Source organism: Alligator mississippiensis, chromosome 6 (assembly GCF_030867095.1).
Source record: "Alligator mississippiensis isolate rAllMis1 chromosome 6, rAllMis1, whole genome shotgun sequence".
Lineage (NCBI taxonomy): Eukaryota > Metazoa > Chordata > Crocodylia > Alligatoridae > Alligator > Alligator mississippiensis.
The window spans coordinates 31,221,235-31,248,565 of record NC_081829.1 but is presented as its reverse complement, the minus strand read 5'-3'; the positions used below and the strand labels follow the sequence as shown (position 1 = coordinate 31,248,565).

At 43.5% G+C, this 27,331-nt stretch overlaps 1 protein-coding gene across 1 annotated transcript in view; it reads left to right on the top strand.

The window, feature by feature from the left end:
- DLG5 (discs large MAGUK scaffold protein 5) overlaps nt 1-27,331 on the top strand; it is a 200,535-nt gene that overhangs the window by 42,717 nt on the left and 130,487 nt on the right. The window lies entirely within an intron of this gene.

The window sequence follows — 27,331 nt, the reverse complement described above, 5'->3', positions numbered from 1 at the left end:
AGTATGAATGTGAATAGAACAATGGATGTCTTTATATCTTGAATGCACTGGCATTTTGCTCATGCTGTTTGCTGTGTCTCCATCTGCACCCCCTCATCTTCATTGTTGCCACTGCCAGGGAAAGGGGAAGCATACAAGAGCAGATGCTGCTCCTCCCAGTGACAGCACCTCCAGTAGGGAAAAATACTGAGGATCAGCAAAACCTGTTTAAAATTAAAAGTATGAAGGTGGCTGGTAAATGACACTGGAAACCAGAGCCCTTGCTCACTCCCCTTTTTTATATCAAATAAGGTGAGGAGAGCCACAAGCTAGGGAAGATGAGCATATTCCCTCCGCATGTAGTCCCTGCAGGGCCAGTGCCCAATGTTGGGTGAGTGTGGGTGGGTGTGTAGGGGAAGGGGGGAGGAGGAGGTTATTCTTGTACTGTGGTAAATTCCAGTGTGAGTAGTGAACTAAATTAAATAGGTTAGCGTGCTACTTGACAGTAACACTCCCTGTCATTACTAAAGGTGTTTCCCAAGGAACAGATCTTTTCCCACCTGTTTCAGCTTCTCATTTGCAGTCTTTACATCTCTGCTTATTACATCCTGGAGCAGCATCACCTTGAACTTTTTTGCATTGATCTTCACTTCAATAGATGCTAGCCTGATACCTCTACTACCCTATCGTCTTCTGTAGGCCATCCACCCTCTTTGCCAGTGCTGCAACATTGTCAGCAAAATCCAGGTCATATTAGCCTCCTTTTGTTCCATCCATTGTGTCCCTCTACTGCCCCTGTCAACTAGTTTCATTAACCAGTCAATGACTATTCCAAAAACCACAAACTGAGACCTTGTGTTGCACTTCTGTTTTAATTTTGATCCATTCAGAGTATTTATACTTACCCTTAAGATGTTATTCAGGTTTTTTTCTGGATCACTTGCAATAATATTAATGTGCTTTATGGGAAACAGTAATTTTACAACACTTGTTTTTAAAATGCATGCTTCATGTGGTGAATCAAATACCTTTTTGGAATTGATAGTTGGTAGCATTTGACCACTGGTATCCTATCCTGTACACCTACTTATAATTTGACTTACAGGTGAACACTTGCTCCATATACTGCCACCTGTTCTTTTACTTCACTCTCCTTTAAAATATCTTTCACTTGCTCTTTTGATTATTTCTAGTACAATTGTTTCAATTGCCTTGCTTGGCAACCCAAACAAATGGTTACAGAGGCCTCCTTAGACCCATTTTAGTTCACTAACCACAGTGGAATTTACCAAAGTACAAGAATAATCCTCCTCTTCCTCCTTTCCTCCCCCCACAACTCCCCTGCACATACATTGTTGAATGCCTAGGAGAAGGTAGAAAGACCTGTAAAGTAGTCCAGCAGTCTTGATATATGAGAAGATTCCCTTCCTGGTTCTGAAATGGGCAGTCTTGCCTAACCCCCAGCTTTTCAGAGTAAGAGTGAGATGGGAAGTCCACAGTGGCTCTAGTGTGCAAGTGGCAAACTGTATGAGGCCCCAAACTGGGAATGTTTTTTTTCCAGCACCACTGCATTGCCCAACAGCAGTAGCTGAAGGCAGATGCTTGCTCTAGAATCTGGCCTTAGATGCAATGTGTTCTGTTAATTTAGTGGTGAGTGTCAGTTGAGTCTCTTGACTTTGAGAAATTTTGCCACAGTTTATTGTAGAATTATTATTAGTAGATGGATTTTTGCAGTAGTGCTGCAGTTCAACAAAACATCTAAGCACATGCTTTTTACTTCTTCGTTTACTGTGGGTGTAGGCACACTATTTCAGATCCATGCATTTGCTATATGGCTACCAAATTCTCTGTTTGTTTGCTAACATTAAGAAATTTTAGTCTATGATTTTAAATATGTTCCTAACTAGTAGTAGTTACCCTTCTTAACTTCTTTTCTAAGTCCCTCTTAATACTTGGCTTATGTTTGTTAAAACCTACCTTTATAAAATGTTTTGTCTTTCTTTGAAAAGCTTCTTAAAACTAGTGTGTGTGTGTGTGTGTGTGTGTGTGTGTGTGTGCGCCTTTAATTTTGCTGTATGCTGTACCATTCTAAAAAGTGTTTAGACTTTGGGATTTTTACTTGCAGTTGCTACTTAATTTCTGATAATGAAGACTTGATCTACTGCTATAACTAAGTTGGTTAGGGGTGTGACTTCTCTTTTTTACAAAAAAATGAACATGCAGGGCAGCAAATATAAATAAATAAATAATACACACGCACACACACTCTCAGTTTAGAAACTCTGGAACCAATGGTGTGTTTTCTTCTGTGTGTGTGTGTATGTGTATATGTGTGTGTGTATATGTAGATGTATACACACACACAGAAGAAAACATACCATTGGTTCCAGAGTTTCTAAACTGAGATCTCAGTTGCACAACATTACCAGGCTTTATATTTGCCACCTGCTGGTTGTGCTCGTGAAGTGCAAACTGATGTTCTTTTCAAATACAAGGCAAGTACTGTGTGAACACTGTTGTGCTCAAAGTTTTGGCCCTATGGGTCAGATGAGTGGAGCTGTGCTGGGCCGTGGGCCGGATTGCACTCCATGCACTGGGATTGGAACTCATCTATGCCTGGCCCCATGCTGCCCTGCATGTCCAATCTAGCATGCAGGGCCACAGCCCATTAGGTTTCTCTCATACCCAGAGAGAGCCCTGTGGGCCAGATGACCTTTAACCGGGGGTTGGATTTGACCTGTGGTTCAGCACTTTGCTGTAGACTGATTTTGTAGACAGATCTGAATGGGAGCTTTGGACTCTTCTTCCTTTCATTGACCTGATAGAAGTTTACAGTGTGGAGTGGTTTCAGAACTTTCTCATCTCTCACCAAATGGCCCTTTGGGCAGAAGGACCAGGAAGGAGTAGCTAAATGTGGGGAGTGGAAGTGTGAGGTTGCTGTTTCTAGACTAAAAAGAGTTATATTTCCTTTTGAAATCATTTCTGCCCATGTTTTCCTGAACAGTTCTAGCAATGGTAGAGACATTTTTGCTGAGTGTAGGGGCTTTGGTTCACCTATACATTATTCTCTTCTGAGCTGAGTGGCAGCTGGAGAAGAGGAAGCCTTTCACTATTCCTGTAGTCCTGGAAAAGAACCTGGGGATCCTGAAACTTCAGATGGATTTCTGAGGGCGAAATGGGGGAAAAATTATGAGAGAGAAATGTTTGTGGTGTAGATTGCATCTAAGTTTCTTTAGATTTCAGTTACCAACTCTTGGCTGAAGGGGAACTAGATATGATTATTCTTGTGTCTGAAAATGCGTGTAGGTTTCTCATTAGAAATGCTGGACAAAATCTTATTTAATGCCTTCTATAAATAAAGAAACTATTCCTTGGAATGAGCTAATCTGTGCAGTAGGCTTAATGTTGGAGCACACTATGAAAAGGTAAAGTACAGGCAATTCTTCTTCCATTACTTAGTTGATGATGTCATCATTTTAAGCCTGAAAGGAAGTTACTTTAGTTTTATCCCAGGTTTCATACCAAAACATTTGAATCACTTTTCTTTTAGAAGTGCTTGTTTGAAAGAGCAGTTTTTAAGGAAAGTCGATTCTGGTAACAACACTTACATTTCAAAAGAGGTGTCTTAAATGTTAACTCCAGCTTAATATGAATTTGAATGAATTTATTCATGTCTCCTTTGAAGTGGTCTTTATGAGCAGTAGGATGGATGGAGCTGATTTGTAAATCATAGGAAATTATCAGAAAGGTTTAATTTGTAATTCTTCCAGTTCTGTGAGAGAGCCCTGTGATATCATCCTCTGATCTGTTGATATTTGTAGCATTTAGTGTGGAGAACAGCTTGTGAAAAGATACCCAAAGTGACTATAATCTTCTGTTTCAAACAGTAGCTTTTTTTTAGTTTCATGTGGTATTTAAGGGAGCTTCGGTCAAACTAGTTTCTATATACTCAATAACATGAAGTTTGATGTATTGGTCAGTGTACCAGGTCTATAGAAAATCTATCAAGGGGCAGTTATTTTATGTATTTACACATTCTGTACACAACTCCTTGTCTGCAGTCTGGCCGAGCCAGCCTAAAAAAGCACTTGGACCTTGGATTTTCACCTGCACTTTCTGTTGTACTTCTGATGGTAAAGGTTTGATCTGTATACAATTTTTTTGTAATACTTTTGTACTTCTATAGGGCTGGGGCTTAAGCCAGTGCACCTTGGGCCCCACCTGGCTGTACCATGACTGGGCCTAGAGCCGGTGCACAATGGGGCCCATCTGGTCCTGCTGCCACCAGATGGTGGGATCGGCAGGTGCACTAGGGTTGGATGCTGAGGTTGGATCTGGCATGCCATATGTGGCCATTTGGTTGGTGCACAGGGTTGGTTAATCCAGCACATGGTTGAGGAGTGGGCCTCCCCACAGGTCCACTACTCAAATTTAGCAATGGAAGTCAGGTGTGGAAGGCAGCAGTGGCAGTGTTCATTGCCCTGGCTCCTGGAGCCACTGCTGGCTAATTGATGATGCTACTGCTGCCCCCACCTTTTTTCCCTACTACTCCCTCACTAAGTTTCTGGACCCATGTGGAGGCCTTTTCCTTGCATATATTGCATATCCTCATTTTCCCCAGCTGGTTTTAGGGAAAAAGTTGCAGGTTACATCCAAAAAAAATGCAGTAATAGTGTATGAACCTTTTGACTGTCACTGCCTGTGGCTCTAATCCTAGTAACTCTTCTTTTTTGGTTTTCCTGTAAAAGGCTACTCTTGTGTAGCAGTAGGTCTCAACCTTGTTAGATTCAGGACACCCTCCATAACTGCTGAATTTGGTGAGACCCTGATTGAAAACCAATGTTGTGATAACTTAGCTTACCTCAGTAGTTCTTAACTAAGGTGCTGTCACTGCTACTTCCATGTGAAACTGCCTTGTGCATGTCATATGGAGCCTGATCAGGAAGGCCTGCAGTAGGATGTAGTGCTTCTGCCTGCATTGGGTTTATCTGATAAACTTGCTGCAGTCCTGCCCAGTCTGCCCCTGCAAGCTTCACCCAGAAACAGTGGTGTGTAGTATACTTTCACCTGGTAGCAGTGGTGGTACCTGTGGCAGAGTGCCACCTCTGTCTCCCCCCAAAAACTCTGCTATGTGACAATTTGGTTAACATGGTCTCTGCAGAGGGCAGGCATCCCTCTTTCAGGTTGCCCTAAGTTGTAACCTGAGCTGGATACATTTCTGAGAAAGGGGGGAAACCTGCTCCCTCTGCCTACGTGACTGGCATCACATACTTGGGTGAGGGGCTCATGCTCCCTATTGTTCTAAGCAATGCCAACCTGACTGAGAGGGGGCTACAAACCTTGCCAGTCTACCTGGCAACCAGTTATGCATTTCAGATTGGTTGGCTGGTAGCCAACAAGTGCTGGCCTCCATTGGATCAGGTAAATGAGGTCATAAGTTAAGGACTGCCCAGGAGGAGGGGCAGTAGCCATGATGAAAACTTAGAGAGAAGCTGGACCATCTGAATCTTGCTTTCTCTTGAAACTCATGATCAATGAACTGCCTGTCTTCAGAGGGAATCTCCACCTGCCTCTGGATGTTACTCGTGAGTAAACTACCTGAGATCTAACTATATATATAGCTTGCAGTAACTCAGATGTGTGATCAAAGGCTACTCAGCCATGCCAGTTTGCAATATGGGATTTCTCTGATAATGCTGTACCCTGTACCCTATTCCAAACCTACTCCTTGTAACCAATAAAATTCTCCTTTGTACCTAGCATGGGAGATTTATTGGGAGTGAGTCTAGATTTTGCCTTGGGGTCCCCTTGGTTCGGCTAACTAAGGAAGACCACTATTTGTGCTCTAGACTAAGGGAAGCACCCCAAGTTCTTGAAGTGGGTTGAGTACCCTCAAGGGCTACTAGGCCTGTGTTTCCCAGGGGGCACAGAGCCAGAATCGCTCCAGACCCTGGGTGGTGGTTGCGTTACTTCCAGGCTAGTGGGTGTGCTCCAGGAAGGGGGTCAGCCAGATGTGAGGGGCCCCCAGGGAGGCACTTGGATCCTGGAAAGTGGTCGGGCACAGTGAGGTGGGTGGCTCAGTGCAGGAGCACCCCCAACTGGCCTGCCACAGTGCCCACACCCTGACATGCCTGGAAGTATCTTACAGTAACCCAGTTAAGAAGTATTCAGCTGCAGCATGATGTCACAAAAAAAGAATGCGCTACTGTTCTGATTTAGTTCTCAAATTAAAGCTAATAATTAATATAACAACTACATATTTGTAGTTTCCATTTAATGTCTCTATTACTTTTTTTTTAAATCTAATTAGAAGTTCACATTAACTCAGTGTACAATTTGCCACTAATGTAACAGCTCACATTCTGTGTGGTCACTTTCACGCTGATTAAACTAAGTGGATGGGCTAGGTTATAGGGATTTTTGTATTTTATAATCATAAACGCATATGTGTTATGCACATATTTTATAGACCTCCTGTAATGGCTTATAAACTTATCTTCAGTCCTGAAATACTGTTGCTTTTTTATTCCAATGCCACTGTCGTCTCACTTTGGTCCTTAATGTGGTCCTTTCATTTAGTACCAGTGTTCTGACTTCAGTGCCCCTCCCCCCTTAGTTAGATAGCAGGTCAGCTTCTCACTGGAGGATACTTTGATGATGCAGAATATGAGTATATTCTGAGTATAGTTTGCTTTTAACACATTGGTGGCAGATATATATAGTGTTGTTCTGGGTTGAAAGTAGAGTGGTTACATAATGTACTGTTATACACCATTAGGTGTCAGTCCCCTCTAGGGTACAGTTACCCCTGGACCCTGGTTTGTTTCTAATGGTGTAGCAGTCGCATGTCTGCTTGCTTTGTCAGCTTCATTTACAGGTAGTCATTTGCTTAATGCAGATCTCCAACTGTTGGGCATTGGAGGCTTGTACACTTCAGGGACTGCGCCCTCCTTGCCATGTGTGCAGCCCAGCTCTCTCTTTCCCTCCCACCAGGCATACAGCCCAGCTCCCCTTATGCTGTGCATGTAACCTCACCCCCACCCTAGCCACATAAATTGCACAGACTGCCTACCACACAGTACAGACAACACCCACACCCTCCTGTTGCACAGGCATCCTACTTGCAGCATATGTCATGGATAGCCTGGTTTCCTCCTTTGCCAGGCATGCAGTGTATGCAGCCTGGCACCCTTGTGCTGCACTGCCCTACTCCCAGGATGAGGGGCAGGAACCAGAAGTTGGAGGGGGAGAAGGGGAGGCTGGAGACCTTGGCTGCTGCTGCCACAAGAGCAGTGGGCTAAGTGGTGGCCAGGCGGGAGTCTGATGGCCACATGTTAACTTCCTGTGGGCTTCATGCAGCCCACAGACGGTCAGTTGAACAGCCCTGGCTTAATGCAGATGGTATCCTCTGCTGCCTTGTGGCCAGATGCTGTAATTCATGTAGCTAGCTTGGGAAAACTCATTTACACTTACTATAAATTACTCTAAAGCAGTTTGTGCCATGAGTTTGCACCCTTAGGCAGTCCCCTCTTCCAGAAATATCAACCCACACAGTGATGCCTAATTCCCAGAAAGCTAAGCTTTCTTAAGGACTTGCTTCTAAGGATAGAGAACAAATCAGAACAGGGTTTCTTTCAAAGGGCTGCTGCATAAAAAATCAACAACATGCCTTTTCTTCAAAGATTAACAATTGGTTCAAATGCTAAGAGAGAATTTAGAAGAGCATCTTGTTGCACTGCTTGGTGACTGCTAGTCATAAAAAGAGGCTGAAGTAGAAATTTTAATTTATTTTCTATACACCCAGTTTATTAAAATTGGATGGAAAGGAAAGATGTCTATGTGGGAGAGTTTGGTTTTTAGCCCTGCCTATGACCTATTATATAATTTAATGCAAGTCACTTAACTTTTCTATGCCCTCCATCTCTAAAATGGTTTATATAATACTTCTTTATTTCATAGGGCTGTTGCTGTGTTTAATTCATTGATGTTTAACCGGAACTAGTTCTAACAGGAGAGATGAATCAGAGACTAGAGCTTCCTGTGATGCTTGTAGGAAGGCTGCTGGGGGCTAGCAAGTCTGTTTTCAGAGTCTGTGACTGTTTTCTTATTTTCAAAATGTCACCTGTTTCTCTCTAAAGTACAACACATAGTTTTACCACAGCTGTAAGAACTGTGCAGAGGGAGGGAATGTTTCTTATTTAGCAGCAGGCAAGATTCTTTGAGTAGATGTGATATCTTTTATTAGACCAACTGAGTAGTTGGAAAAAAGTTCTTGGCAAGCTTTCGGGCACAGCCACCCTTCTTTGGGCATAGGGAGTCTCTGCTGGTTTGAGACTCCAAGGAATTATTTAACAGCATCACCCCTGAGTGAAAATTGTCTTCTTTATTGCTATTTCTGCCCCTTATAGTTTCTCTTCTCTTCTTTACTGCCCTCCCTTCTATTCTTTTTTTCCTGTCTTCACCACTTTCTTATTCTTCCTTACAGCAACTCCCTATTTCTTTCCCATCCACTCTGTTAAACCATCAGTGATAACGTATGTATTGTCCTTAAGAATACTAGTATATTTGAGTAGAGAGTTATTCCTTATATTTATACAACACTTAACAGGATGGGCTTCCAAACTTGTTGGTTTTAGGTGCTAGTACAATTCACATTTTAAAAATATCAAAAGTTGACATTTAAACTGTCATCATTTGACTTGAAATTTAGGAGGATGTTTGGATAGGAAGAATTCACAACTCTGAGAACCCTTATTCACAGACCAGGGAAGAAGCTACTGGTTTAGCACCGGTTCGTAGCAGGGTGATCCTGCCTGACTAACCTGCTTTTTTTCTATGATCAGGTCGCTAAAGAGCTTAGATGCAGGAGTTGAGGTAGATGTCATCTACTTGGACTTTAAGAAGGCCTTCAACATGGTGTCCCATCTGATTCTTATAAACAAATTGAATGGCTGTGCCATAGACGATTACACAGTCATGCAGGTGGCAATTGGCTTAAGGGTCCTACTCAGAGAATGGTGGTGGATGGGTCTGTATTGACCTAGAAAGATGTGGGTAGTGGGGTCTCCCAAGGCTTGGTCCTTGAGCCAGTGCTGTTCAATATCTTCATCAGTGACCTGAATGAGGACGTAGAAAGCGCTTTGTCCAAATTTGCAGATGATTTGGGTCCTCCACGATCCACTGGCTGGAAAATTGGCTCCGGGGTCGGACCCAGAGGGTAGTAATTGATGGAAGTCAGTCATCGTGGTGTCCTGTGACCAGTGGGGTCCCCCAGGGCTCTGTCCTTGGACCCATACTGTTCAACCTTTTCATTAATGATGTGGACACTGGAGTCAGAAGCGGACTGGCCAAGTTCGCAGATGACACCAAACTTTGGGGCAAAGCATCCACACCAGAAGACAGGCGGATGATCCAGGCTGACCTGGACAGGCTCAGCAAATGGGCGGACGAGAATCTGATGGTGTTCAACGCCGATAAATGCAAGGTTCTCCACCTTGGGAAAAAAAACCCGCAGCATCCTTATAGGCTTGGCAGTGCTATGTTGGCTAGCACTATGGAAGAAAGAGACTTGGGGGTCATCATTGACCACAAGATGAACATGAGCCTGCAATGCGATGCTGCTGCTAGTAAAGCAACCAAAACGCTGGCTTGCATCCATAGATGCTTCTCAAGCAAATCCCAGGATGTCATTCTCCCCCTGTACTCGGCCTTAGTGAGGCTGCAGCTGGAGTACTGCATCCAGTTTTGGGCTCCACAATTCAAAAAGGATGTGGAGAAGCTTGAGAGAGTCCAGAGAAGAGCTACGTGCATGATCAGAGGTCAGGGAAGCAGACCCTACGATGACAGGCTGAGAGCCCTGGGGCTCTTTAGCCTGGAAAAGCGCAGGCTCAGGGGTGATCTGATGGCCACCTACAAGTTTATCAGGGGTGACCACCAGTATCTGGGGGAACGTTTGTTCACCAGAGCGCCCCAAGGGATGACGACTAGGTCGAATGGTCACAAACTACTACAAGACCGTTTCAGGCTGGACATAAGGAAGAATTTCTTTACTGTCCGAGCCCCCAAGGTCTGGAACAGCCTGTCACCGGAGGTTGTTCAAGCGCCTTCATTGAACACCTTCAAGATGAAACTGGATGCTTATCTTGCTGGCATCCTATGACCCCAGCTGACTTCCTGCCCTTGGGCAGGGGGCTGGACTCGATGATCTTCCGAGGTCCCTTCCAGCCCTAATGTCTATGAAATCTATGAAATACCAAACTATGGGGCAAAGCACTGATGCGAAGAAACCGAATCCAGGTGAACCTGGACAGGTTAGAGAAGTGGGCAGAGAAGAATAGGATGCAGTTCAACAAGGACAAGTGCAAGGTGCTGCATGTAGGGAGAGGGAATTGCTAGCACACCTATAGGCTGGGGGATGACCTTCTCAGTAGCACAGTGGCAGAAATAAATCTCAGAGTCGTTTTTGACTCCAAGATAAATATGTATCATCGGTGTGACAAAGTAATTAGCAGAGCTAATCGCACTTTGTCGTGCATTAATAGGTGCATCACAAACAGGTCCAGGGAGGTGATGCTCCCCCTCCATGCAGCACTGGTCAGGCCGCAGCTAGGGTACTGCATCCAGTTCCTAGCACCACAATTCAAAAAGGATGTGGACAACCTTGAGAGGGTCCAGAGGAGGGTCATTCATATGGTTTAGAGGCCTGCAGGGAAGGTGTTATGAGGAAAGGCTGAGGGACCTGGACCTTTTCAACCTCTGCAAGAGAAGGTTGAGGGGGAATCTTGTGGCAGTATACAAATTCACCTCTGAAAAACACTTCTGCATGGCAGCAGAAATCAAAGGAGTGGTTGGAAACAGGTTCCTTTTGCCTCTTATGCCAGCTGGATAAGAGAGGAAAATTAGGAGAGTTGCCTTGCTTCCTAGAAGAAATGAGGTTGCGTTGCTATATAAGTGTACCTTTTCATTACCACTAGGTTGTTTGTCGACTTCCACTTCCAACTTACAGAAGTGTTGCAATTATTCCTGTATTAAGAGTGAACAGAGATTTCTTCTATGACCCATTGTGGTCTGCTGCCCATGAGTTCCCAGTCAATGAAGACTTTCAATTGCTACCTGTTTGCATTTCCGAAGTGCTCCAGTGGCCATTGTGTAAGGCTAAACTTCAGCAGGTTGGAAATATTAGTTCTTGGGTGTGGAGAACTTTCTTATCATGGTATCTGACAATAACTTAGGCTGTTTCTTTTCTTCTCTTTTGTGGATATTTATTTTGACACTCAAGAACTTCACATTTTGAGCTTTGGCCTTGATCCTGAACCTGGAAGATGGACAAAATCTTCTAGGTACAAGCAGTTGTCTTGACAAAGGGTTCTTTTTTGTGTGGTTTCTGATTTCATTGACTTCTGATCAAAACCCACTCACTGGGAAGTTTCTCAGTGCAAGGAAACTGCTGTGAAACAAACTAGAGTTTAGATATAAAATGCAGTTGCTCTTCTGCAATAAGTCCCTTGTGGACATTGGTACTCTGCACTAACAGTGACAGCTCAGAAGTGCTGGCCCACCTTGGATCTGAGCTGGATTGCTTCAGCCCGCTGCTTGTAAAACATTAACTGCTAGGCTAAATTATGCCATCATTCGAGTGAAGAGGAGCCTGGCAAAACTTATACAAGTCTCTTCTATACTTCAAATTTTGTGGAAGTACAGGTCTTACACTATTATAAAAAGAAGGAGAAGAGTAACAGTAACTTGGGTGTACCTGGTTGTGTACCTCCTTCTCCATCTGAAGGGAGATGTTGGCAGGGCAGGTGCGCTGTGGGGGGAAAACTGCGGCTGCATGCAGCTTCCTTCCTTCCCCTTCAGAGAGCCAAACCAGGACACTATATATCTTAACTATATACAAGTTTATTCATATTTACAAAACAATAAGAGATAAATATGCATATAAACACAAACATATACATACGTTAACATATTCTATAAGACTATTACCCTATTCTCTCTATATACATACATACACATCACTAGGGAAAACAGGTGAATCAAAGATAAATATGACAGTGGAGGATCCCAGCCAGGCCTCACTAGAAGTCGCACACTCTAACTTCTGTCATATTATCAATTTACAAATATAACGATACACAAAATATAGCATACAATATTGGACTCCATTTAAATCTAAATTCACATAAACATTGAATACTTGTATGCTAACATATACACTTCTATACCTCCATTTTAAACAAATACTCAGCCCCACAAAATTGAAAAATTAGTTTAATACAAATGACACAACCTTAAACTCTATCAACTCACAGCTACATAACTATAAACATACAAAACATAAGGTGCCCTCTCACAGAATATAAGGTGCAGCAACCCTTGAACTCAAGTTGATTTTACAGGGACACCAAGGCCTAGACTGTTCTGGAGCCTTGGCTGTATTCCCGTGCCTGCAAGGGCATGGTAAGCCGAGTTGCCCTGTGCAGCTCCCAGGTCTAGGTCTGCTCCCGGCCCACTCTGCAGCGCCGCCTGCACCACTCTGCCCTGGCTGTATGCCAGGGCTGGAGACCCAAGCCGCCTTATGCGGCTCCCAGGGTCCTGCCCCATGCACTGGGCTGTGCAATGCTCCTCACTTCTCAGCGGTGGGGCTGGGATGCATCCGCTCGTCGCTCCCCATCCAGCATTGAGATGGGGTCTTCGGGCTCTTCTGGGGCTGCTGCAATCGCCCCACTCCGCAGCTCTCCCCAGCTTTTCTTTAGTCCATCTTCCCTCTTCTCCATCTCTCACAGTTGTGTGTCCGTGTGCTGGGCATGCTGTTCTTTTATAGCCTCCGGGGGCTCTGCCCCCACATTGCAAAAAGGACCAATCAGGGTGAGGGACAGTAGGGTCCTCACCTAGGTCCAGGCTCTTTGCCTTACCCCAGGCAGAGGCAGGGCAACCTCTCTTCCTGATTGGTGGGAAAGTTCCACCAAAGGCTCAAAGCCCTTTCGAACTGGGCTGCTACCAGCATCCCTGCCACAATAGAATCTATCCTTTAGATTAAGAGATTTAAATTGTTGAGAGAATATTCAAGCTCCAAAGCTAAACTGCATAAAACCTGCTTGAAAATAGTCAACTACTTTATTTCCTCATGTTTCAGGGTATTGGTTGTAGCCATGTTGGTCTAAGGCCGTAGGCAGACAAGCGTCTTTGGGTAAATTTGATTTTTTTATTTTTTTTTTTTAATCAACTGAAATAGTTGGAAAACTACTTCTTTGCAAGCTTTCAGGTGCAAACACCTTCAAGCAGAGGGAGTGTCTGCAGTTGTTTTGTGCTTTTCCTGGATCATCATTCCCTCATGTTACCTTAGTTTATCATGTCTAATCCGGCAGACAAATGTAATGATTCTTGATGATGTCTACAATATAAGGCCTTTCTTAAGATTTTGAGAAAATAAATTCTTACAAGTAAGTATATATGTAGTTGACAAGAAACATTTTGCTGCTCTGGTAAATTGAGTACAAAATGATTCATGTTCTGAAGGCTGAGTGCAAATCTTACATACAGTAACACTAGGAAGATTAAGTCTTTACAGCTCCCTGTGGGACATGATGAAATAAGGAGCCTTCACTGCTAAGAATTTTGGAAAGCTTTCCAAGAATTTCTCACTTGTTTGAATTCCTTGTAGCATTCTGAAAATACATACAATGGGGATCCATTTTTTCCATTAACAAACTTGGAATAGATTCTGCCAATAAAAGGACCAGTTTTTACAGTATGTCCTTAGCTTGTATTTTTTGTATTTTCTTAAATCAGCCTCTCCCAGATTCCATATGACTCTATCATATGTCTGATAAGTGATTGACTTGCAATATCGTTCTATGACATACTCCACAATGTTGTTTGCTTTAGTCCCAAATAGCCATAACATGGTTAATGTTCAGATATTTCTAGCTTTTATTTAAATGTGAAGTAGTAACATTCTTGTTATGTAAATCTGTTTTAACAGGGGAGATCAGCTTAAGTATGTACAACAGGACTTTGGATGATCTCCATAAATTGTCAGTGCAACAGATGCCTTCCGTTCAGTAATATTGTAGCTGACTAACTTTAAAAAAGGTTATTTTAATTAGGTTTAATTTAAGGATGCTATGATAAAATTACAACCTTCTTGGATAAGGGCAATACAGTAGACTTAGTTCATCTATATGTAAGCAAAGCTTTTGTTGCTGTTCAAAGGTGAAATATCTGACTGGAAAGTGGGTACCTGTGCTGTTCTTTAGGGATCAGTCTTGGGGACTATCCAGATGAATATTCTTATTAGCAAGCTTGACAGTGTAGCTAGATGGGTCTTGATGTAATTTACAGAAGATGTTAAGATGGGGGGTATAGCCAGTACAGAAGAGAACTGGATAATTATATGGGAAAATGTAGATATCTTGCCAAACAGTGCATTACATATTGTATGAGGCTTAACAGTGTGAAGTACTAAGTTACAGGGGTTTAGGTTGTAGCCGTGTTGGTCATTCCATCCAGGAAGAGCACACACCAACTGCTGAAACTTCCTTAGCCTGACGAAGGGTTTTTGAACCTGAAAGCTTGCTTAATAACTATTCTCCAACTATTTGGGTTGGTCTAATAAAAGATATCAAATTCACCCAAGGAACCTTGTCTGCCTAAGTACTAAGTTATGCATTTAGGGACCAGTATTAAGGACATTAACTATAAGATTTGGTTGGGGACAGATTGGAAACACCTGAGAGAGAGACCTGCATATATTGGTCAACTGTAGGATAACCAGGAGCCACCAGAGTGATACATCTGTGGAAAAATCTCTTTCAGTCCTAGTAGAGACAAAGAGGTACTAGAACTATTGTACAGGAAGTTGGTAAGACCCCATTTAAAATACAGTGCACATTTCTAATTGCCAGTTTTTAAAAAACAAAACAAAAAACCTTTCAGGAGCAAGGTATTGGCAGTGTTCTCATTTCCCCTGATTTTATCTATGGAGCATAATAGTGCATTGGTATTTCTGGTATTGTTCCATATAGTCGTCTGTGAAATTATTTTAGGGATTCCTTGGATAAATGATTCCCTGAAAATGCAGGGGACTGGACTTGATGGCTGAAAAGGCCACTTGCAGTTTTAGATTTCTATATATATAGTGTATGTGGCATCAAAAGTTTTCCAGGCATTCTAGATGCAGATCAAGCTTTCCTGTAAAACTGATTTAGTACTATTAAAAAAAATGTACTTCTGAATTTCATCAGGGAATTTACCAGTAAGTACAATTTTGGTATTTAACTGATATGCTGTTTCTCCTTAATAACACATCACCTTTTGTAGAAGAGTGTATCACTGCAGATTTGCTAGTATGCTAAAAGAGTCCTGCTTAACTTGCATATATATAAATTGTAGTTTATGTTTTAGTTTATATTCTGCATGCCTATATTTATAACATATTAATGATACACCTCTAAATCTATACGAAAAGAATGAAATATTAGGCTAAAGAACAGATTCAGAGGTCAGGAAATGGCTGAGTGGCTTACTTAATATCTTCTTTGAAATTAGGTTTATGTCTTTAAATGAGAAATAATCCAATTAACGTAGCACATGTAATAATATAAACTGAACATTACTATATATCCATGCACTCAATATATTACCATATAACACATGGACCAATAGGCTCATGGTGATTAGGTAGTTTGGCTCCCAATCTCGAATGATTTTCAGGAATATCAGAAGATTTACCTTGTGGAAATCAGACTGTAGAAATCTGCCTCTGCAGAAGATATAAACCATTCACTGTAGTGTCAATAGTATGTTCTCATCAATTGAAATACTATTGTAGGATACAATATCATTGATTGTTAAATAAATTGGTCAAAGGGTAAAAAAATTGTAAGCAGCAAGTAGGATGAGTCACTCTTCAAGTAGGGGACAAATTTTATCCAAAAGCTGTGGGATGGTACTGATAGGAGACTTCAATTTCCTGGACATTTGCTGGAAGAACAGTGCAGCCAAACAAAATGTCAAGCCAGTTCCTAACTTATGTGGAGGACAACTTACTGTTCCAGAAATTGGAGGTTACAACTAGGGGATCATCTGTCTTGAATCTTGTCCTGACCAACAGGGAAAAACTGGTGGAGGATATGAAGGTGATGGGTAATGTGGGAGGAAGCGATCACAATTTGATAAAATTCCAGATCCTGAGACGGGGAAAGCACAAGGTCTGCAAAATTAGGACGTTAGATTTCAAAAAGACTGATTTCATCTGACTCAAGAAGTTAATAGACATGGTATTATGGGAGGATAGATTAGAGGATAAAAACACATAGAAGGGCTGGGACCTTCTAAAGGGCACAGTATTGGAAGCCTAGCAAGGAACTGTCCCACATGATGGAAATATGAGAAGAAAGGTAAGAGACCAAAGTGGCTGCACAAGGAGCTTCTAAAATGCTTCAAATACAAAAGGGAAACATACAGGCAATGGAGGAATGAGCAGGTCATCAAGGACATGTACCAGGAGATAGGAAGGAAGATGCAGGGACAAATCAGGAAGGCAAAGATAAAGATCAAGCTGCACCTGGCAAAGGAGGTTAAGGACGATAAGAGGTTTTATAAGTATATTGACCAGAAAATAACTAAGGAAGCTCTGGGTCCTCTTTTAACAAACCAGGAACTGACTACATACGCTATTAAGGCAATTGAATAGACTCTGGTGCAGTTGGCACTGGAGTTCATTGTTTCTGGCCCCTGCACTTACACATGCATCTGGGAACGTGGCACATTGAGCAAGGTCAGAGATGTCCCAGCTGGCAAGGAGTTGGGGAGGAGGGGTCAGCCTACCTGCCCAGGGCTGCTTCATTTCAATCCAGCTTAACGTGCTGTGGAGGAGCTAGCTTGGGTGCTAAGATGCTTTAGTGCAGGGTTAGCCATCAGGCAGCCCACATACTGAAGCACCCTCATGCCCTGCCAGCCCCATCAGCATCTACAAGTTAACTGCAATGTAGTAAATAACGCCATTGCAGGACAGTACTAACCTACGGCAGCATTTATTAGTTTACTGCAACCTAATAAGGATGCACATATAGATGCTGAGAATTTATTGTGGTGCTCATTAGGAAACTGCAGCAAATGTCTTGTGTAGACATGCCCAGTGGGAACTCCTAACACAGGATGGAAAGGAGGCAGATGTACTGAACTACTTTACCTCAGTCTTCACAAAATCTAAGCTGAAGCTTGACATCTAATAAGAATTATCTGGATAAAAAAGGGAGGAAGCTGAGGGAGGAGATAACAAAAGAGACTGTCAGCAGGGCCAAATGAACAGGGCAATGGAGGAACTGAGGCAGAGGAGATCTTGGAGTCCTTGCTAATGATCTTCATGAAGTCATGGGAAATGGGCCAGGTGCCAGATGACTGGAAAAGGGCCAACATAGTGCCCCTTAAAAAAAAAAATGAAAAAAGAGGACCTGGGGAACTATAGACTGGTTAGCTTAACCTTAATACCTTGTAAGTTACTGGACTGTATCCTAAGGAAGGCTTTGGAAGCATCTGGAGGAGGAAAGGCTGATCACAAGCAGCCTGCCTAGATATATGAAAAACAAATCATATCAAACAAATCTGATCTCCTCTGTTGACAGAGTAACTGCTTCAATGGATGAAGGGAATACTGCAGATACACTGTATCTGGACTTCAGCAAGGCTTTTGACAGTCCTGCATGATCTTCTCATAAGATACTGGAAAAATGTGGGCTAGATAAAACTAAGGTGGACTGATAACTGGCTCAGTAGCTGCAAGCAAAGGTTAATTATTAACTGGTCCATGTTGGAATGGCTGGAGGTTTGGATTGGAGTCCCATGGGGGTCTGTCCTGGGCCCATTGCTGTTCTATATGTTAATTAACTATTTGGATGCTAGCATAGAAAGCTTCTTGAGCAAGGTTGCAGATGACAAAACTGGGAAGGAGTGCAAACATGCTGGAGAATGCAAGCACAATCCAGAAGGATCTTGACAGTTTGGAAAGCTGGGCTAGAGCTAACAGGATGCAGTACAATGTGGATGAAAACAAGGTGCTACACCTTGGGAAGAATAATCAAAAACACAAATACAAAATGGGTGATTAACCTCTCTGGATGACAGCACTATTGAGAAGGATATGGGAGTCTTTGTAGATAACAGGTTCAGTACAAGTTTGCAGCATGATACAGTCGCACAAAAGGTGAACACAGTTTTGGATGCATGCCTCTGCTTAGCACTGGTTAGGCCTTATCTGGAGTACTGCATGCAGTTTTGGACTCTACATCTTAAAAAGGACATGGAGAAGTTAGAGAGGGTCCAGAGGTAACACAGGTGATCACGGGCTTGGAAAGCAATTTGTACAAGGAGAGGCTGAAGGAGGTAGGCATGTTCAGTTTGCGGAAAAGGCACTTAAGAAGGGGTCATGACAGCAATCTTCAACTACTTGAAGGGTTGCCATAAAGATGAGGGAAAGCACTTCTCTCTTGCTGCTGAGAAGAGAATGCACACCAATGGCTTGAAGTTGAAGCAAAGTAAATTTTAGATTGGATATCCAGAAAAGAATCTTTACTGTTAGAATAGCATGACAGCGTTATCATGAGCTATTGGTGCCGCCTTATGGGGGGCACATGCTCTCCCTGCATTCAGTTCTGCCGGGGGGTGGGGGTGTTCCCCCTGTGGCTGATATTGCTGCACCAAGAGAGGGGTCAATCCCACGGCCAATCTCACTGCCCCGGGGGGACTCCCGTGATGGCCGATGGCTGCGGCTGCTTCTGGGAGCAGCCGCAGTGATCGCTCGGTGCTTGCAGGGGGGCACCAGCACTCTCAGGGGGTGTACGTGCACCCCCTACGCATTGCCACTGAGTGTAATAGAGTCCACAACTTGCCTAGTCAGTCTGTCACAGGAGGCATTCAAAAAGAGGTTGGATGGCTGCTGGTTGGGGATGGTCTAGATATGTAGCTATGCCTAAATTGTATTGGTATGTCCCATGTTTCTGGGCTTTGCTGGTTGCTCCCATCCTCCCTTGCTATTAAATGTCATAGTGTTTTTAAGCCTCCTTCTTAGGCATTGGGTGTTGGCTACAGCCAAGTTTGGGGACTTTTACTGGGGTGTGCCAGTGCTCCTGCTGGGACCAAAGCCAGAGGTTCCTGGCTAAAGGGTTTTGTTCCTCCACTCAGGGTCAGACCTATCACCATATTTGGGGTCAGGAAAGAAATCCCCCATGATCTGTTTGGGGGATTTTTGCCTTCATCTGTAGTGGTGAGCATGACCCTCTCTACTTGTGACCTCTTGAGCATATATTGACAACATTTTATAGAAGCAGGACATGGGCTGCCATGGTTCCCCTGTTTTACCTGTGGCAGGTTAGGGTGTTAGGTCTGTGTTGTGTCAGGGTTGATGATAGTCTCAGGCAGAGTTTAGATTATGGATTGTATAGGATGATTTGGATAGGGATGATTCTACCTCAGGCACAGGGTTGAACTAGATGACCTCTGGAGCCCCCTTCTAGGCCTTTCCTATGACTCAATGGATGCATCTACACGTCGCCCTACAGCAATATAGTAAAGTGCTACGCTGCCTTACGGTGCACTAGGACGATGTAGTAATCACTTCTGTCTACACATGGTCGCCAGCTACACCACTGTAGCGGTGCACTCCCTGGGTATAGTGTGCTACTATGGTGATGTAGCGGCAAAATTTAACCGTGTGCTGCATGTATGATGCAGTAACTGCCTGTACTGTGCCAAAAGGAAGTACTAAAGCACAGCTCTGTAACAACATTGCCGTATGGCAATGTGTAGACGCACCTTATGTATAATAAATAATGAAAGGATGATTCAAGCTTTAAGGCATGCATCCATTTTGAGACTTGTCTTTGTTTTAATTTAAAAGTATTAATATAAAAAAAAATGTAATATGAATGCCCAGTAGTGAAAGAGAAATAAAGCTTATAACAGCTTCACAGGAATATTGAGGGTTAAAGCCTGCATGGAGCACTTAGAAGATAAAATATGTTGTAAACTGTAGCTATTTAATTCTGTAGAAAGCAGTTCAGTGTTTCCATTTAGCTCTCACTTAGTGCTTAAAGACTGAAATGAAGAATGCTGTACTTTAAGGCACAATTTAAAAAAAAACCCAACTTTAATCAGTACGTATTGTTTTACTATAAAAGTGTAACTTGAAAGTGAATAGTGAAAGTTGTGTGTAAAAAGCACAAGGAGAGGAGAGTATGTTGTAGCCGTGTTGGTCTAAGGACATAGGCAGACAAGGTTCCCTGGGTGAATCTGATATCTTTTATTAGACCAACCCAAATGGAGAGGAGAAACACCTTCACATCACTAGCATGACCAAGCCTCCCTAATGATTTCTACCCTCATTGTACCCTTTGCTTGAAATTCCTGTCAGCTCAGCCTTAAAGGAAAGTGAGTGTGAAACACCTGAAATAAAGATGGGCATCAATGGAAGCAAACTTCCTGTTGAATGTACTACAGCAAGATTAGGGCTTTGTCTAAGCGTCACATGATTTACCAGAAGAACTTAGCACTTGAATGACTGTGCACTTCACAGTTTCTGACAAACCTGACCACACAGGCTTTTAAGAAAAGAATTGCCTAGGAGATGATAGGTCCATGTGATTCCTTAGCTCCTTGGGCTGTTTTTCTTGTGATGTGAAAGGCAATGGGAACATTGTAAACTGGGTCATTTCCAGATTTAATCAAACTTTTATCTCCCCCACAGCAAGTGGGAGTTTTGCCAAAGTCAGTTTAGTTTGGTGCACTGAGATGTGGATAAACAAACGTTTGTCACACTGCCCTCTCATTCCGAGTATTGGACCTCTGTCAGAAAAAGTGTTTGCTGACAAAAAGTTGAATCATCTGGCATTTAAGGGAGGGATAAGGAGGTGGGAGGAGAAGCAGAGCTTAATTAACAATGAACATTTTCAGCAACGTAGTAGGGAGAGAGTTGTTTAATGTCACTGTTCTTCATGAAAGTGTACCAAAAGTAATAAATATACTTAGAGTAGGTGCTCATCTGGGACTCAGCCCTGCAAGGAGCTGAGCACACTAAAGTTACACACACATCAGAAGATTGCAGCATGTTGGCCTTACCTTTTTGAGGTCACGTACTGCTACCTTAAAGGGGGAAGAGACTTTTTAGTGGGATGTGTTACCCTGAATTGAAAGAGTATCATGAAGTAAAAGGGTACTTTAACAAGCAAAGCTTATGACTGTGTATTTGCTCACCTGTTCTCTTATTTTCTAATTGTATGACACTTTTGGATTTTCAGAAGTGCAAGGGCAGGGTTTGTTAGTAGGTGATTAGGATTTTCTTAACTAAGCTACAAAGATAATTTTTTTTTAATATTTCAAGTTGGAAAATGCCTGTTTTTTTCTCTCAAATATTAGTTCATTAAATATATGTAGAAATGGATTCCTTTATAAGAAATGGTACCATACTTAGTTCTAAGATGAGGATTTTTCCCATTTAACATGTGGGGAGGGGGAAAGCCCTTCATCTTACAGTCGAGTGCCAGGGCAGTGCAGGGGCACGTAGCTTCTGTGACTTGAACTCCAACCCCTACCCTCCTGCTGCCTGCCCCCACTGCCTCTGCACCCCACCATCTCCCCACTCCTCCCCGTCCCCCCCCCATGCAGCCCCTTCATCCCCTCCACACAGCCTCTTCTCCTTCATCTGTCATTGTCTTCCCACCCCCTGCACTTATTCATGCATGGAGGCTCTATCTCAGGGGCGGACAATTATTTTGGGCGGAGGGCCACTTACTGAGTTTTGGCAAGCCATCAAAGGCTGCATGACAGGCAGCCCAGGGCAGATGAATATTAATTTTCTAAATTTTTTAGGGGCCTGGTGGGCTGGATAGAATGGCTTGGCAGGCCGCATCCAGCCTGCGGGCTGTATTTTGCCCACCCCTGCTCTATCTAAACTGCAGCTGAGGACAAGAGCCCAGCCTCATAGTAGCGGCATGCAGCCCACTTGGCTACTGCAGGCACTGGGCTAGGGTTGTGCTCAGTGCCATAAACTAGAATGGGGATGCAGTCTGCTGGTGCAGAGTAAGGGTAAGTGAGGTGTGTGGAGCGTGGAGGCTGGGGTGTGAGGGATAGGGGTGAGTAGAGGCTGGAGAAGGAAGGGAGAAACTAAGGCTACATGAGGGCAGGAGGGGAAGGCACGAGGCAAACTGCTTACCCCTACCCACTCCACTGCCTATCCCCCTGTAGCAGCAGAGGGGGATGAATTAAAGATGATTTGCTAATAATTAGATTATGTACCCAGAAAACTGTGTGTGTGTACACATTTTCCATATATAGAATCTGTTTATTGGGAATTGTCTTAAATTTGGGTCTCTTAGATTTGGGTAAATACGATATTAACAGCACCCTGATTGAGGTTTTTGAGTGAGTTACTCTGTGCTTTAATTACTAGTTCCTATGATGGATATAAATAACTGCCTTTGAATGGGGCCCAGTATATAGTATAAAACTGGTCAGAATATGACTTATTCAGTGGTGGAGGAAGGACAGTGCTACAGGGAAGGGTAAGAATGTAGAGAGCCTGGGGTTCTGACATGATATGGTGGTTTTTTGCAGCGAAGGATTTTGTAGTAGCCTGAAATTATGCTTCTGTCAGTATTGTGCACTTGAGTTTGGGCTCATATGCCATTTTGGCAGCACGACAACAGTCATGGTGGGATTCTCATTTGATCCTGCACTTATCCTTTTATACAGAAAAAAATTAATCTTATGTTCTTGCTCAATTTTTAACTAATATAGTGGTGATGGCTGATATTGTATGGCACAACAGTTCTGAGGTTCAAAGAGACAGAAGGAGATAAAATGTCTTTTAATTTTAGATTCTTGTACATTCTGGAGGGTGGGGGAGATGTTTGTTTTTTCCTTCAGTATTATCCTAAAATTCATGAATATCCTTTACATTTTTTCTCCCATTTCCCTTTATCTGTGTCTTTAGTTAATTGGAGTTAATTGCTGAGAATTCAATTGAGATGGTCATGAATGTGTTATTTACAGTAATATGGAAGAGAGAGGTGAACTGAGAAGGCAAATGAGAGCCAGTACTTCTCTCAAATTTCCTGTCTGAGATAATAAACAGGGATCCGGGCTTTCCATTTGCCACGGAAAAATGGGTACAACCCATCCATTTTAAGGAGAAAAAGGCGGGAAATGGTGAGTTTCCCTTTGCAGATTTGCAGAGTTCCTGTCTGCAAAGGGCTGGGGGGAGTGGGAGGAAGGTGGTCAGGCAGGTGGCGCCATGTGCACGTACACATGCACATAGCTGCCAGGCAGCCTGGAGAGCAGCTCCTGCAACTCTGCAGACAAGGCTTGGGGCGGGAGGGGGGGCACGTGGCGTGAGGTGTGAGACTTGGGGTCTGGGTCCATGTGTGGCTGCAGGGAGCAGAATGGAGCTGTGGGTGGCTTGTCTGGGGGGGGAGGCTGGCTTCCCACTGCTACATGCACACGTGGGGGAGATTGGGGGGCGTATGCCCCCCAGATATGTGTGCAGGGCAGGGTGACCTTCTTGCTATGGGCTCAAGCTTGGAGTCCCTGTTCTGCTGCCCTCTGCCCAGGGCTTCTGTGGGCCAGCGGGCAGGACCTGGTGCAGCAGGGCAGAGTGGGCTGGAGAGGCTTGTGCCACTTCTGGGAGCCCCACATAGCCATGGTGAGGTGCTCCCTGCCCATCTCACAGCATTGGGGATGGCGGTGTGGAGTTGTGCCCCCTGCTGTTGCCAGGTGGGGAGGGGGCACCTCACCATGGCTGCATGGGGCTCCCAGCAGTGGCACAAGCTTTCCTACCCTGCTTCTGCTCTGCTGCACCAGGTCCCACCCACTGGCCCATAGAGGCCCCAGTGGGGAGGGCAGCAGGGTGGGGAGCCTGAGTCTGCAGCAAGCAGCTCACCACAGGCTTGGACCTGGCCATGCTGCCCGTGGGGAGGAGAAGCCAGGCTCGGCTCTGCTGCAGTAGCCACTGTCTCCTTTGCAGTGGTAGCCAGGGCTTGGGTGCTACAGCAGGGATGCAGGGGCCTGCAGACCTGGGTCTCTGGCCCCATAGCCTTGGCAGCAAGGCTTGGGAGGAGGGGTGGGGGGCTGTGGCTTGGGAGAGAGTAGCAATGGCATAGTCGGGGCAGCAGCATATTGGCGCTGGTCAGCGTCGCAAAGCAGTGGCTGGGAACAGCTGCAGCTGGACCTGCATCCTGGTCAGTGAAGGGGGCAGAGGAAGCTCTGATTTTTTTCCATGATAAAAAATCCAAAATTTAACTATCAAACTTATAGGTATTTAGAATTTATTTTATTATAGTGATTGAGGCACTGGTAGGCTTCCAAATAGCTTTAAAATTGTAAATATATCAGTAAAACATCGTGTTTAACTGATTTCTTTCTCTCTCTCTCCCCCCCCCCCCCCCCCCCCGGTGTGCACACCCACACACCACAGCGGGGCTGAGGACCATGAACTCTGCATCTGGAAGCAAGGGGTGGGGCAAAAGCATTTCCCAGCCCCTGAATAGAGGGGCTGCTGCTTCCCCCTGTGCCCCACTCTGGGCCTCAGTGCCACTCCTTCCTCCCTTCCCAACTCCCTTGCAATCCCCCTCTTCCCCTCCCAAGCTCCAGTACAAAGGAATGGAAGAAATCTGAAGCTTGTTTTTGGCAAGGCAGACCCAGGAGCCACAGCATCATGGAGGAAAGAGGGTGGGGAAGAAATGGGTTGGATCGCTCTAAGCAGGAGTTGTCTGCACCCCCCCCCTGCACCCCCCCCAGCCCCGGCCATGTGGGCAAGAAGCTAGGCTGACCATGGGACAAAGCACAGGGTCCATGGGCAGGAGAGGTAGACACCCATGTGGACCTGTGCCTGGCATCACTGGAGTCACTAAGAGAGAGCATTCTACCCTGGGCCTGGAGCGGGGACCTGGCTTTCCCCCAGTGCTGCCAGGAACCCTGAGCCCTTCACCTGCTGGGGCAGGAGGTGGGAGGTGCTGCCTCCAGGGACAGGGTTGTGAGGCTGCCCTGCTGGTGCTGTGCTGGTTATCAGCGCCTGCTTCCTGGTGTGGAGGCACTGGCTGCAGGAGCTGCTGTTGCCTCCTAGCCAAAGCCAGGGGCTTCCAGGACCACAGGCTAGCTCAGACCAAGTTTGAAATTTTTTTTGTCTTTTTTTAATAAAATACTTTTCTTTATTAACCTTCCAAATAAGTATCAGAACAATAATACTCTTCAAAGATTCCAGCTCATGAACAATTTACGGTGACATTTTCAATGAAATATCTGTAGTTCCTTCCCAAATGAGTTTGTGTTCTTAAAATTTAGAATTTTCTTGTGAAAATAGACTAAAAGGATTTTTTTTAATGTTAGAATCTGAAAACGTAAATATTTCTCTCTATAGTAGATATAGTTTCATAGTTGGTAGGGTCAGAAGGGACCTGAGCAGATCATCAAGTCTGACCCCCTGCCATGGCAGGAAAAAGTACTGGAGTCAAACGACCCCAGCAAGGTAGATAGCTATCTATAGATAGATAAATATCTATAGATATAGCTATCTATAGATATATCAAATAAAAGTTTTCAGATTATTTCAAAACAATATGTATCACTTTCAGATTCTTTAAAAAAATTATAAAAATATATATATATTCTGGAAAGATAAGCTATTTTACCAAGCACTTTAAAGAATATAGTATTTAGAGATGATGATGAAATGCCTCCAAGTATAAACTCTGAGCAGATTCATACTTTGTTGCATTTCTGACCACTTTCTACCCCAATTACACTAATAGAGTTAAACATTAGCTGCAGCATTTTATCCTCTAAAATTATACTCCGGTACTTGCTTATTTTAGGGTTCTTGAAAATCAGGTCAACAACAGATCAAATATTCCCCACTTGTATTGTTTATATCCTTATTAAAATATCCAGAATAAGAGCTCTGTTTTTACATCACAGTTTTTAGGAGTATTCTACTGCAAAGTCAGACATCTTTAAAATCCAAATTTATTGTAAAAAAAAAATCAGTTTTGCACAGTATTTTTTCCTGATTAAAAATGTTATTCTGGTTAAACAGTGCTCAAATTCTGTCTGTTGAAAGCGAAACTGTTAGTCAAAACTTCATTTTAAAATATGTGTGTATGAAATAGAATAATATGAGCTGATTGATGTAATAGGAAAAAATGCTGCTGGGGCAGGGGGGAAGAAAAAACATGGACCAATTGGGCAGATGGAGAAAGAAAGAGAAGGGGAGAGGGTGTGGCCAATGAAAACTTTGGATCCCAGAAGGCACATTTTAGACATCACATTGACGACTTTACCTGTGTTTTAGCATCCTTGTTTGAATGTTTTTTTCCTCTAATAAGGTCTCAATTCTTCATATACTTTGGCAGTCTGGAGCCTTCATGGATTACATTGATTTAAATGAGGTTCTTGCTCTGCTTCCAATATGTTAGGGCCTTGGGGCATTCACAGCATAGGATTGAGGTGTCATAGCCCCTAGTATGCATCTAGTGCCATGTAAGTGATAATACATGCTATATTTGTAATCCATTTTTTACTCTTGGCAGAGTTTAGTTTAGAGTATTGCTTGAAGACACATCTACATCAAAAGAAACATTGATGCAATGCTTGATTCTCAGTCTAAACTTTAAATACATTCACTTTGACTGGTGCAGACTTTTGGAACTACCAAGATGTCTGACATGCTTATTATGAATTTTTGGCTAAGTAGTAAATGTGACTGTTGAAAGAGTAATTTTGAAGTGATGGGAGGGGGAGGGGAAATGTATCACATTCTTTTTTCTTTGTTGAATTTTTGGCTTTTCTTCAGTAGTTATTTAACTTAATTTCTGAGCTCCTTTCAGTCATTTATTCATTTTTACATCCAGGTGCTTTGAAGTGTGTGTATATATAGATGTGAAGAGGAAGTGCAGAAATATATGGTTTACTCATGTTTGCACATGAGTACTGGCAGGGTCAGAAACTACCCAGACCTCATGGGTCTCTGACAGCTACCTTTAATCGCAAGAACTTTTTTTTTTCCTTTCTGGTTATTCATGAGTCCCTTGACTCTCTGTATTTTTGCAAAATAGAAAAACTAGTCATGTATGTGTCCTTAATGGGATAGTTTCAAGGGCATTGGAATTCTCCTAGTTATTCCTTTGTCAGAAATTCTGGAAGAGGGACAGAATCCATTAACAGGGCCAGTGACCAGTAAGTCTTTCTTGACCTTCTGTTAAACGGCAGAATACTAGAAAAGGCAAGCAGCCAGAAGCCTAAAGGTATTTATGCATCTAAATCCCTTCTGCACTCTTTTGAGGCTCTGGGCTAAAGTGATTTTTGT